Source organism: Loxodonta africana, chromosome 25, assembly GCF_030014295.1.
Source record: "Loxodonta africana isolate mLoxAfr1 chromosome 25, mLoxAfr1.hap2, whole genome shotgun sequence".
NCBI classification, from domain to species: Eukaryota; Metazoa; Chordata; class Mammalia; order Proboscidea; family Elephantidae; genus Loxodonta; species Loxodonta africana.
This window is the reverse complement of record NC_087366.1, coordinates 65487353-65496706: the sequence shown is the minus strand read 5'-3', so window position 1 is coordinate 65496706 and position 9354 is coordinate 65487353. Positions and strand designations below refer to the sequence as shown.

Below are 9354 nucleotides of genomic sequence, written 5' to 3'. Positions count from 1 at the left end.
ACACAGTACTGGGAATCATGGCCTAGCCAAGTGGACACACATTTCTGGGGGACACAATGCAATCCGTGGCATTAGATAATGATGGTTGTAAATGTTTTGCTGGTCATGGAAATGCACGTATCTTGAGCAAAGATGTGGACATTAGTTTGTTGGTCCCCTCTGCAGCCCTGTTTTTGGGAGAAGACCAAGGGGCTCTCTGGCTGAGGTGACAGGGATGAACAGTGCCCACTAATGGCTGAATTACCTGAATAAAGACAACATGGAGGGTTGAAGCTGACTCAGGTTCTCAGCAGGAGGTTTGGGGCCACTGTGTAGTGCAGGGCACAGTTATTTACTCAAAGGGTGTCTCCAGGGATTGGCATCACACCTGTGAGCTTTTGACAAATCTAAATTTAGGCCCCATCTCTGATCTGCTGAATCGGCACTCTGGGGGCAGAGCCCAGCACTCTGCTCCCCTGGAGGGCAGGCTGATGCTCCATGAATGTGGTACAGGGACGGTTTGGGGAACAGGCCCTCCTCCCCACCTCCCCGTTAGAGAACTGGCTTGAAAAAAAAATTTTTTTTTTTTTTGCTGGGGGTTTAATTTTCTTATCTTTAACAAAGACAGAAAAATAACACTTAACTTCTACTGCCAACTTCTAAACTTGTGAAGATTCCATTAAATAGTCAAGCCCAACAAACACTAGCTAGTTATCATTTTGTTATAATTATTCTCCTTTTGTCTGCTTGTGGAGAGCAGGCCTGCCTCCCCAAAGCTTTGGAGCATTAGGGGATTGTCAGAAAAGGCCTCAGTGTAATCTGAGTCCTCTGTGCTCTCTGCTGGCTGAGTCTGTGCTGAACTGGGGAGGTGGGAGGAGCTGCCTGACTCAGGGCCTCGTGGACCTAAGGGCTTGCAGGCCAAAGGCAGTCAGGAATCTCAGCTGACTCCAGGAAGTGCGGCCTAAGATAACGTTACATATGCAAATTGTCATGGCAACGGCAAGACAGTGCAAAATCACTGCCCCAGGCACAATCCAAACTAGGAAGGCCTGGGGCCTGGGCGGGTGAGGTAAGGAGCAGGTGTGTGGGGAAGGGGGGCCGTGAAGTTGTCCAGGCCCAGGCACTGTAAGGGCACCAAGCACCAGAAAGGCCTGAGCGCAGCCTTAGGGCTGTATGGGCTGGCTCTCTGACTTCCTGTTTGTCTCTTCCAGCACATGTCTGTCTACCTGGGGAGCTGGAGGTTGTTCTAAGCTAAAATAAAGCTCTGTGCTTGGACCAGCTCAGCCCCTGCCATGGACTGCTGCACCAAGCAGGTCAGAAAGCAGGTTTGCAAACCCACTGAGCTAATCTCCAGAATTTGCACTTCCTGTCCCACCCTGCTCCTCCTCCAGGAAGTTTTTAACTGGGTGATGCTGGAGGCCTGCCAAGCCATTAGGACATCCAGGCCTGGCCACACAGGCAAATAAGACACACTGGCCTCCCCTCACACTGGCTGAGGTGGTGCCCACAGGGCATGGAGAAAAAACGAATGCCTTTCCTCTGTTCCTTCCAAGGATTCCCCAGGAGGTAATCAAGTAGCTGAGCGGGTACGTTGGGGTCATCTTGTCCCAGAGGACAGACACAGGCCAGTCTTGGGGCCCTTGTACAAGGGTGGCCATAGCCCAATGCCCAGGGGCCCTGGCCCCGTGTGCACAGGTGGCACCTTCCGGGTCTGCCCTTGACTTAGGTATCCCTCTGCAGTGGGCTCTGGTCCCCCACCCACATTCCAGCCCTCTCTGCTGCCTAGACACCCAGCAAAGTTCCAGCATATTCTCTGCTGTGCTCTCCTGGCTTCCTGCCCTAGCAGGATATATGCCAGGCCAGGCACAGATAGCCAAAGGGTTACGTACCCCTGTACACCTAGGCGTTTTCTCTGGTCAGCCTGATTTTTATTGTATTATTTATATGTCTCTTTTATAACATGGATTCTTGAAAGCCACCTAAAATCTTTTATGAGAATGACAACCCCCCCCCACTCCCTTTTAATAGTAGTCGCCCCCACAGAGGGAAACGAAGCCAGTGCCCCTGGCCCTGTTGGCCTCACCAGGGCCCCTGGTTAAACATGGGCTTCTTGGGGCCCCCACTCTCATATGACATTCTGAGACCCTTGATTTAGGCTTGTTTCCTGTGCTGGAATGTGACCTAGCTGGAGCTGGACCCACAAGGACTCACAAGGACATATCAACTGGGCCTGAACTATAGACAATAACTAGGACAATCTTAGAAAACATCTTTTAGGGAAACTTTCACATAAACAAACCATAAACAGAACACAAAAATACCTTCCACTCTTATCTTTTTCTGTTAGCATTTAGGGAATAGTAAGATTTGTTGGACCAAAGAAGACTCTCCTGACTGTTGTTACTGAAACCTGTACCAATGATTATTAAGAAAGGCAATTCAAAATGTAGAATCACAGGATTTGGCAGTTTTTAGCCAATGGATGAAAGGTGAAGCTTTAGGTGGTTTACTCTTTTGTAATGTTAACACACACTGATGATTCTGTAAGTTCCTTGCACTTCAGCAGACAGGGCTCTGGCAGCCTGCTTCTCCGTATTCCCACTTTTACCTTTGAACATACGCCAAATAAAGCCTTTCTTTTAGCTTTACTATTTTTTTTTATAAATTCCGTGATGATTTTACCCCAGAACACCCTTCTTTCCTCTGCTTGTCCCGGTTTCAGGCCACCCAGTTGCCCCCAGGCCTTCAGGCTCCCACCCCTCCCCACAGGCTGGTGCTTTCTTCCTCTATCTGGCCTGAGCACCCCAGCATCCTGTGGGATCTGACGTTTCCTCCCACCAAAAGCCCTGTGTGGATGGCTGATCCTTGCTGACAAGAGATCCCTTAACCTGAATCTTCAGCCAGGCAGACATCCGTGTGACATGGAGGGACCCAGGCTTCTGGTTCGTCATCTGTGTGACTTCTGTTCCCAGTGGTAGTATACCGCGTCTGAGTAAAGCCACTAGAGCCCAACTGCCTGGATTTGAATCCACTTATTGTTTTTCCTAGGGCAATCACATCACCTCTTTTTGCCTCGGTTTCCTCACCTGTAAAACAGGAATAATCAGAGCATTTACCTCATAGGGTTGTTGGGAGGACTGATGAATAAATTCAAAGAAACCGTTAAGAGTGAGCCTGCCTCCTCAAGTAAGCAAAAGGAAACTTACCAGTGGCCAATCTGGAGCTGTCCGATTACCAAAACCAAGCTCTCTGACATAAATAAGATTTAGCACCAATTCCAGAAAATCAGGTTTAAACTTTGCTTTGCTTCTGTGTTAATTCTATAAAAACTTTCTCTACTTGTTTTTCTTCAGAGCTCCTAGCCATTTTCAGTTTGGTTGCTCCCCGGTTTTTGAATCACTGTTGTGTTTGAATAAACTCACAAAAAAAATCTTCTCCGACTTGATTTTTCTTTTTACAGGATTCACTGGGTAGCGTGTACAAAGGGCTCAGGTCAGTGCCCAGCCACCTAAGCGTCATGGTGTTGGCTATTACGATTATTACTGATTCATGCGGGGCAGAGGCAGAGGGTGGGGGGATTAGTGATCCAGTTTTCAGAGGAAGGGGGTAAGGATGACAGGACGATATGATGGAGGTGTGGTATGGCTTACTCCAGACCTTGGCAATCTACCCCACAAGGGCAAGGAGTTCATCAATGCCTGTGACTGGAACATCCAGGTCCCAAGAGAACCGCGGCGGCCTCCTGACCACATGAACTCTCACAGTATTGAATTTGTGATTGTCTGTACTCAGTGTCTGGGTCTAAAATGCAAAAGGGTCAGCTGAACTTATTTTTGGCAAAAACCACATAGGTTGACTGCAGGAGAGAAGCCCTTCAGCAGGGGTTTCCAGAAATACGGCTGTAAACCACCTCACCTTCCAGGCAAGCAGGCCTTAGGAGGAATTCTTAAAAATATTTTTGTAAAATAAGTCTCATGAGACTCCAAGATATAATCACATTTAATAAACAATTTTATTAAAAAAGAAAAAATCGAACCCTTGAAAATCTGGGATGTATAGTCTCCCTTTACATTGGGGTCCTACGGTGATGAAGCCAGCGCCCTGGGCACTCTGCTCTCTGTACCGCACCCCCCGCCCCCGCCCCGTGACTGAGTGGCAGCACTGAGAACAGCCCCCAGGTCTACGGAAAGATCCAGCTGTAGATGGGAAGCAAAGCAAAGATTACTCCAAAGGGTTTTACAGCATCTGTAGGACCCAATGTTTTCTGACATTTGCACTAACTCTCTAGGGATCTTGCCCGGAGGATCTAATGGCCTTGTTTTCCCCTAACCTTCCTCTCCAGCTGGCCCTCGGGCAAGAACAGGACATTCGCCTGATGGGGAAGGAATGACAAGCCTTCAGGGTGGGTGAGGGGAGAGGGCTGCCTGCTGCCTGCTGCCTTTTCATCCAGTCCTCAGGGTGTGTGGATGGATGAGGTGGGGGCTGAGGGGAAGCTTGCTCAGCCACCTGAGAGTGAGGCCAGTGGGAGCCCTTCACTCCTTCCTCAGCCCTCCACCCTCACACAGCAGCTGCAGCGTGGATGCTGGGCACTGGAGGCAGCTGTGTTTTATAGCTTTATTGAGGTATAACTTGCAAACAATAAGCCGTATATATTTAAAGTGTACGCTTTGATCTGTATATATCCAAGGGACTATCAACACAATCAAGACAGTGAACACATGCATCGCTCCCTGAGTTTCTCTAGCCCCTTTGTAGTCCCTCCCTCCCCTGTGCACCCCTCACTCTCCAGCAGCCACTGATCTGCTTTCCGTTCCTGTAGTCTCATTTCATTTTATATAATTTTATAGAAATGGAATTATACATTTTGCACCTTTTTGGTCTGGATTCTTTCATTCAATACAATTATTTTGAGATTCCTCCATTGTTGTGGGTATCAGTGGTTCATTTCTTTTTACAACTGAGAGTAGTATATGTCATGGATTGAATTATGTCCCCCCAAAATGTGTGTATCAACTTGGTTAGTCACGCTTCCCAGTATTGAGTGGTTGTCCTCCATTTTGTGATTGTAATTTTATATTGAGCTGATTAGGGTGGAATTGTAACACCACCCTCACTCAGGTCACCTCTCTGATCCAATGTAAAGAGAGTTTCCCTGAGGTGTGGCCTGTACCACCTTTCGTCTCTCAAGTGATAAAAGGAAAAGGAAGCAGCAAAGAGTTGGGGACCTCATACCGCCAAGAAAGCAGCACCAGGAGCAGAGCCCGTCCTTAGGACCTGAGAAGCTCCTTGACCAGCGGAAGACTGATACAAAGACCTTCCTCCAGAGCTGACAGGGAGAGAAAGCCTTCCCCTGGAGCTGACAACCTGAATAGGGACTTTTAGCCTACTTTACTGTGAGGAAATAAACTTCTCTTTGTTAAAGCCATCCATTTGCGGTATTTCTGTTACAGCAGCACTAGATGACTGAGACAGCATCCCATTCACAATTCGCTTATCCATTCAATTACCGATGGACATTTGTGTTGTTTCTAGTTCGGGGGCGACTAAAAATAAAGCTGCTATGAACATTTGTATATAGATCCTTGTATGGACACATGCTTTCATTTCTCTTGAGTAAATACCTACGAGTAGAAAACTGGATTATATGATAAGTGCATGTGTAACTATTTAAGAAGCTACTTCGCTATTTTCCAAAGTGCTTGTACCATTTTACATTCCCACCAGCAGTGTATGAGCCTTTCAGTTGTTCCACATCCTTACCAGCATTTTCTACTGAAGCTCTTTAATTTTAGCCCTTCTAGAGCTCAACTGGAGCCCTGGTGGCACAGTGGTTAAGAGATCAGTGGTCAACCAAAAACTTGGCAGTTCGAATCCACCAGCTGCTCCTTGGAAACCCTATGGATCAGTTCCACTCTGTCCTATAGGGTCACTGTGAGTCTGAATCAACTTGACGGCAACGGGTTTGGTTTTTGGTTTTGGTTACAGCTTGGCTGCTAACCAAAATGTTGACAGTTTGAATCCACCAGCAGCTCCTTGGAAACTCTATGGAGCAGTCTACTCTGTCCTGTGGGGTCACTGTGAGTTGGAACCGACTTCATGGCAATGGGTTTGGTTTTTTGGTTTTGGGTAATAGGTGTATAGTAGCATCCTTTTGTGGTTTTGATTTGCATTTACCTAACAACTAATGATTTTGAGCACCTTGGTGAAGTGCCTTTTCAAATCTTTTGCCTATTTTTTAAATTGGGTTTTTTCTTCCTAAGTATAGCCTTTTATCAGATATATTCATTGCAGTCTGTAGCTTCTTTTTTCATTCACCTAAGAGTTTAACAGTGTCTTATGAAATGCTAAAGATTTTTAGGAAGTCCAGTTTATCAATATCTATCTTATGGATTGTAGTTTTGGTGTCCTCTCCTCTCTTCTTCCCAAAGAGCTCCAAAGATTGAATCAGACAAGTGTTTGTCGAATGAATGATTAAATGACAGAATTTGAAATCATTCTCCAGAAGCCATTCTGATTTTAACTAACCTCGTGGATCTGGATCCGGCACTTTCATGGGACTCCTTCAGCTCCCACTGCACATTTGGTTGTCTCCCATCCGGAGTTCTTGAACCCCTTTCCATTCATTTCCTCCTATTTGGACTTGTTTAATGCACTTGAGGAAGGCTGTGGACACAAACGGGTAAGGACGCAGATAAAGAGCAGGACCACGGTGCTGCACAGCTTCAGGGCTGCCCTTCACCTTGTGGTCCGTGTGACACGCACCCAGGGCCCAAGCGATACATCAGCCCTAAGGAAAGGTTTGAAAGGGGAAGGCCATGAGCTTTCTCATTTCTGGATCTCTGATCACACTGCTGCTCTGCTTAGAATGTTATTCTGCCCATTACTTGTCAAAATTCTATCCAACCTTCAAGGCCTAGCCAAATGCCTCGCCAGTGAAGCCTTCCTGGGCTCCTCACAGGATATGGCTGTCCCCTTTCTGTACTCCCATAACCTGTCTTTGAATATGATGATTTGTGTACAGGCCTCTCTCCCTGAATAGATTGCGTGTTTCATGAAGACAGGGACCTTGTTTTCCTCATTTCTGTATCCTTGGCTCTCAGCACAGGGCCTGGCCTGGCAGAAGCTCAGTGGGTATTTGAGAAGTAAATGAATGAATGAACTGTATTCCCAAGGGCTGAGTCCTCTCATGTTCCTTGGCATATGTGAATCGCCAGGGAGTTGTTCAGAACTTGAGGTTTCCTCAATAATTTATATCCATGCTCCTCCCTTTTCAGGATGGCCCTGGACAAAGTCAGTGAACATTATACAGTGGAAACCCCAGAGAAAGGTGTCCTCAACCCTTCTGGGGAAGTCTTGGGTGTAGCATCCAAGAATTCTTCAAAGACTCATGACTGATGTACAAGAGAGGAGGGGAGACTTTGAGACATTAGGGTACATGTGTCAACTCTGGGAAAAGACCAGGGAAGTAGCAAGACTCAGTTCAATGTTCAGCCTGCTATGTCGATGGCATCATGATGCTGGACATTAAACTCTGGTACATGAACCCTCAATGCTTGCAAAAGAGGATCCCGAGCACACAGTCACACATGCACAAGGACAACTTAGGCAAACACAAAAATTATCACACAAGGTCACATCTATTTGGAGGTGTGCAAACATACACTTGGATGGCTGTGTGTGCAGAGATACATGTGAGGTTACATGAGCTCACACTCATACAGGCTCAGCTATCTCTGAGAAACCAAGTGTTGTTGGTTGAATTGTATCCCCCAGTGGTTACATTGAAATCCTAACCCCCAATCTGTGAATGTGACCTTGTTTGGAGATAGGGTCTTTGAAGATGTTCTTAGTTAACATGAGGTCCTAGTGGAGGTGGGTGGGCACTCAACCAGTGTGAGTGGTGTCCTTATAAAAAAACAAGAAACACAAACACAGACAGACACAGAGGGAAGGAATATGGCCACGTGAAGACAGAGGCAGAGAGTGGAGTGATGCACCCACAAGCTGAGGAGCTCCAAGGATTGCTGGGAACCAACAAAAGCTAGGAAGGGCAAGAAAGGACCTTCCCCTAGAGCCTTCATAGAAAGCATGGCCCTTTCGACACCTTGGTTTTGGACTTCTGGCTTCCAGAACTGAGACAGTAAGTGTATGGTGTTTTAAGCTGCCCTGTCTGTGGTACTTTGTTCCAGTGGTCCCAGAAACAGCTGAACGTGGTCACAGGTGTTAGAGGGAGTGGAAGCGCAACCCCAAGAAAACACACGGCCTGTCTCTTGACAACCAAAGTCAGAGGAAGCCTGGAGAGGCTGAATGTTGACCTCCTCCCTGCTTGCTTTCCTTTTCCCAGAAACAGTCTGGGGCTGAAGGCCCGAGGCAAGCAAGGCCCTGCAGCTGTTGCTTCCTGTGAAGAATCACACTGCTCAGCAGCTGGAGCCAGCAAGTATCCAGCCATTGCAGACTACTCTTCCCAGGGCTCTGCACCAGATCGCAAGAAGCCCTGTGGCACAGTGGCTAAGCACTCAACTGTTAGCCAAAGTGTCAGCAGTTGGAGCCTTGGAGACTCCCCTCCAGAGGGGGATGGGCAGTCCGCTTCTGTGAAGGTGACAGCCTTGGAGACTCCCCTCCAGAGGGTGATGGGCAGTCCGCTTCTGTGAAGGTGACAGCCTTGGGAAGGTGACAGCCGGGGACTCTATGGGTTGCTATGAGTTGGAGTTGACTGGATGGCAATGGGTTTGGGTTTTTTTTTTTTTTTTTGGCACTAGGTGGCAGGGAAGCCTCAGGGAAGGAGGTGACTCCCCAGCTGAACCCCTCCTCTGGGCCATCTACCTACAATGGTCTTCATAGTTGTAGCCTCCCCCTCAGTGCTTACTCCTTGCCTGTACCTTTTTCCAGCTGTTATCAATTACAAACACTGTGTGTATGAGACAGAGCTCATACCTCACTCAGTTAGGCTGAACTTCCCTTTAGGACAGAGTTCACACCTCCCCTGGGCTCCTCCAGGGGGTGAACAAGCTTTGCTTTCCTCCTTGTCTCCCTCCCCACATGCTGAGTGCCCTTGATGGGTGTGGTTTCTGAGCTGGGTTTCTGTCAGTGGACTTCTGCTTTCTCTGTCTCTGTCCACGTTTCCATCATTGGCAGGCTCTGAGGCCTGCAGGCCTGGGAAGTGATTGCCTGCTCAATCCCAGCCACGGCACCCACCCCCGGGGCTGAGTCCTCTCACATTTCTTGGCATATCTGAATCGCTGGCGAGTTGTTGAGAACCTGAGGTTTCCTCAGTAATTTATACTCCTGCTCCTCCCTTTTCAGGATCACTTGGCCCCAGACAAAGTCAGTGAACATTATCCTGGGGTAACCTAATCTTCCAGGTCCAGTAACAAC

The 9354-nt window shown here is 47.8% G+C and overlaps 1 protein-coding gene across 2 annotated transcripts in view; it reads right to left on the bottom strand.

The window, feature by feature from the left end:
* Nucleotides 1-556: 556 nt before the first annotated feature.
* Nucleotides 557-9354, bottom strand: part of LPGAT1 (lysophosphatidylglycerol acyltransferase 1) — a 106626-nt gene continuing 97828 nt past the window's right edge. For both annotated transcript variants that reach the window (XM_064276943.1, XM_064276942.1), the window contains exons 11-12: nt 6505-6642; nt 557-3065 (exon numbers count right to left, since the gene is read on the bottom strand). The gene's annotated coding sequence lies outside the window, so the exon portion shown is untranslated. The remainder of the gene's footprint in view (nt 3066-6504; nt 6643-9354) is intronic.